This window comes from Lipotes vexillifer, unplaced genomic scaffold (genome assembly GCF_000442215.2).
Source record: "Lipotes vexillifer unplaced genomic scaffold, Lipotes_vexillifer_v1.1 scaffold788, whole genome shotgun sequence".
NCBI lineage: Eukaryota > Metazoa > Chordata > Mammalia > Artiodactyla > Lipotidae > Lipotes > Lipotes vexillifer.
This window is the reverse complement of record NW_006791862.1, coordinates 2,435,930-2,440,044: the sequence shown is the minus strand read 5'-3', so window position 1 is coordinate 2,440,044 and position 4,115 is coordinate 2,435,930. Positions and strand designations below refer to the sequence as shown.

The following is a 4,115-nucleotide window of genomic DNA, read 5'->3' as shown; positions in this document are numbered from 1 at the left end:
AAGAAGGGGGGGGGGGGGGGGTCTCTCCTCTGATCATGAAACAGGCTCTGAAAGGGTGCGGGCGTGGGGCCTTATCTACTTCATACTCGGAAATGGTTTTAGAATGAACTGCTAAGATAAGCTTCCTTGGACGTTTCTCGGTGTTGGAGGCTTGCGGGGCGCCGGGCAAGGGTTTGGGGCATTTTGATTTTGGCAACAAACCCGTAAAGACGCACTGAGAGAGAGGCCAAGTAAGTTTCAACTGGGCTCAGAGAGTCGCGGGGCGCCTGGTCCCAGGCCAAAGGGGTGGCCAAACTCAAGGTGCTGACCTATTCACTCCCCACCAATCCATGGGTGTGGAGGGCAGGAAAGAATGAACCGAGGGGACCCACCAGATTCTCTCCAGTTAGCAGAGCCCCCCCAATCCCAAATCCACCACGCCCCTGGCTTCCTCAGGGGGATCTGGAACCCCAGGAGCGGCTATATGTGCCTTTCCCTGAAATGTAGGTGCAAAACCAAATCAAAGGGGTGAGAAGTCTGGAGAGGGGATTTGAGGTGGGGAGAGGCGGTGACTGGGATGGCAGACAGGAGGGATTCTGGGGGCCGGTAACGTGCTGTTTCTTTATCTGGGTGGTGCTAACACCACTGTGTTCGTTTTGTGAAAGTCTGTAGAGCTGTACAATCAAGATTTGTTCACTTTTCTGCAGAAGTGTTCCACTTCAATAAAATTGTGTATATATCATAAATATGTGTACATAAACACATACAGAGGCCTGTGGAGGCCAGAGTTTGAAAGGAAAGAGATGCAGGAAAGGGTAGGGGTCCACAGAAAACCCCATCCATTTTCTATCCCTAGTGTCTTGGGGTCTTAAAGAGGAATTCTGGGTGTGTTGGAAAGAGGCCAGGGCCTAGCAACTAAGGCTGTGTGGGGCTGGGAGGCAGGGGTGCCGTCTATACTGAGACCAAAGCTTTTGTGGCCGAATGGTTTCTGAGAGCAATGACAGAGCTATGTAATTTATTTCCACTTTACACACACACAGAGTTTTCTACTTCACTCAAAGCATTTTTAAGAAATAGTTTCCCTGAGGTGGGGGGCAGGAGAGAGGGTGTGTGGAATGGATGCTGTTTTGGAAGGCCAGTTGCTTCTCTCAGATTTTTTTGAAGACACTTCCTTCTGATAGACTTTTGCTTTCAGAAAATACTTTAGAAAGAGATCAAAGCACTCTCTCCCCAAACCCACTTTCCCAGTGTCTTCAACCCTTACTTCTCTTATCACCCACGCCACTGGGCTCTGACGCTCTGTATACAGAGCAAGGGCAACTGGCTTTGAAGCCCCGGATTAAGCCGGGCCAAATCCTTGCCTCAGAATAACAAACAATACAGGTTCAACAGGAGTTCTCATCAGTAGTTCATTTTTCAAACACAAATTCACTGTCACTAACACAAGCAACATTGAACTCAACAGGCTATGAAGGCTGATAGTGGAGATTTATCTGGTGGCAAAACCAAGACCTAGGAGTAGAGCAGTCAGACGGTTAGGAAATTTTCATATTGGGGAGGTTTATATTTAAATTTTGTAGAGCTCACTTTTATCTGTGTTTGGGAGAAAATGCAGTTTCTCACATGTATCAAGCTTGGCAGGGATGTGAGGAAGCAGAGAGGGCTCTGTTCTCTGCAGTTAAGGGCATAAACTCTCTGGGTGCAGGGGTCTGAGAGAGACAGAGACTGGCTAGGGAAGGCTGTGGCCCCATTGTATACCTGACATGGGGGGGGGGACCCCGAGCATTCAGAAATTGATGGCTTGAATTGCGGCTGGCATGTTATTCACCAGCTCAAGTTGTTTGAGAATTCAAAATCACTATCCAATGAAGGGGACCCTTTTTTCCTTTGGCCTTCAGCTCTTCAAGGGCTTAAGGCAGAGGTTTGTGACTAAGGACTCATACTGGCTTGAGAACATTCAGGCTCCTTTTCTCCAGCCCCCGCCACCACCCCCACCCCCACCATGCCTCCACAGGCCAACCAGAGAGCAATCATGCCCCTAACCAGCCAGGGTCTCTAGGGCCGAGCAACAACTCCACCTTGCGCAGGCCCCCATAAACAAGCAATCAAGGGAATTTCTCAAAGTTAGGGGTTTGTTCTGGGGGGAGGGGCATCACTGCTTGGCTTGTGTAGACCTGGCAGCTGCCTAGCTCTGCTTCTATGGGCCAGCGCCAAATGCCTTTCCTTCTCAGGGGTTGGGTTTATGTTCTCTTGGTTTTCCTCCAGCTCAAGCGGTCTAGGAATCTATGATTCAAGGTTCAGGAGAAATGTCCAGGCCATCTGCTGAGAAATAGAAGTGTCCCAGGAAGTTGATGGTAGAGACACAAAGAAGAGGACAGGGAGAGGCATTGGACAGGACGCTGAAGGGCCACAAGCCCGAGCAAAGCACAGTGCATTCCAAGGCTGCCATGGGAAGGAGGCAGCGGGAAGGAGGGGGACACGGGGTCAGAGGGGTGAAAGTGGTCTCTGAAGCCAGTGGGCAGCTATGCAGGAGGAAAAAGGGTCTGTGAGAACCGTGCAGGCAGGGGATAAGGCTAGTGACTTTCCTAAGGACTAGACCTGGTGCAAGGATAACTTTCTGTCAGGGAAAGACTGCGATGAATCCCTAATTGGCCAACATCGTCATGGTCATTTAAAAATTATTATCATCACTCCCTGAGGCCTGCCTCTAAGCCTCTAGGGATGTGCCTCTTATGTCACTAGGATCAGGCACAAATATCTGCCTGAAGCCCGTCACCTCTGGAAATGTGTGTGTGTGCACACATGTGTGTGCTCGCGTATGTGTGTTGGGGAAGGGAGGGAGGAGGACCCATGCAGGTGCAGGAAACCCCACTGAGGAGAATCACAAATGCCTTGTTTAAAATGGCAGCGGCCACACATGCTGGTTCATTTTCAAGAGACAAGGTTATTTCTGCTGCCTCAAAATGGAAGTTCTGGATCCTTCTCTTCTTTTCTTCTCTACATCCCAGCAGTAACAAGAAATAAATCCCCTCTTCACACCTATAATCCACTCAACAATTTACCAAGCACTGCTCATAAGGTCCCTGGTTTGAGTCTCACAGTAACTGAAAAAGGAAGGATGGCAGGTAGGTCTACAGTCACCATCCTGTTTTACCTGACACCTCTGAGCCACAGGAAGCTTGGGGACTAGCCCAAGTGCACACAACTAGGAAGAGGCAGGCCTTGTGGCACCTGATCCCCACTGTCCTCAACGACTGTTCCCCCACCAGGTTCCCCAGTGCACCCTCCTTCCCCATCCCCCAAATGCAGCAAACTCAAGTCCTAACATTTCCTTGTTCCTTCCCCCGATAGAGGCCCTGGGTGGCCCTGCCACCTCCCTGACTTAGGCAAAAGGGCAGCCGAGTGCCCAGACCCCCTCCCCCAACAAAACAAAGGAAAATTTGCAAGGCCTCTCAGTGAGCAGACTGGAAGGACCCAGCACCCCTACTCTGCATACAGCAAACTGCCAGCTTTTTGTTTCCTCTGACCCACATCATTCCCTAAGCAGTTTAGCAGAGCTCTCTAAAAAGTAGAACAAAACGCTGAGTAAATGCCAGACATTTCTCTAATTATGATGAACAGTATTCACTAGCATTTATTGTGTGCTTACATGTGCCAGGAGCTGTGCTAAGGGCTTTACATGCAACTGTATAAAGAAAAACCTATTATTTTACAGATGGAGATGAGGAAAGGGCATAGACTCTAAAGTACCTGGCCTGAGGGTTGCACAGATGGAAGTAGGTGAGCGGAACGGGTAGCTCCCCCCACCCCCACCAGGTCTGACTCCCCATCCCCGGCCCTTGAAGCTTCACCATCTTATTCCTCAGAAAACCCAACTATGGGCCCACTGTCAGATAAAGGGACATTTTCACACCTAAACTGTACCCCGGGAATCAAAATCCAGTGTGAGTTTGTGGAGGAGGCAGAGTAGGGGGGAGAACGTTTCTGAACCTGAACCTGAACCTTCCAGCTTCTCCATCTGCAGCCATCTCCCTTCACCTGGTAACCGCTCTCCTCGCGATTCCAACCCCACCCGGGGCGCACCGCCCCAGCGAATCTCTCCATCATGCCCTGTTCTGCATCTTCCTCCTCTTTCC

General features: G+C 50.3%; 1 protein-coding gene across 1 annotated transcript in view; it reads right to left on the bottom strand.

Moving 5' to 3' along the window:
• TBX4 (T-box transcription factor 4) overlaps positions 1-4,115 on the bottom strand; it is a 25,696-nt gene that overhangs the window by 19,654 nt on the left and 1,927 nt on the right. The gene's annotated exons all lie outside the window — the stretch shown is intronic.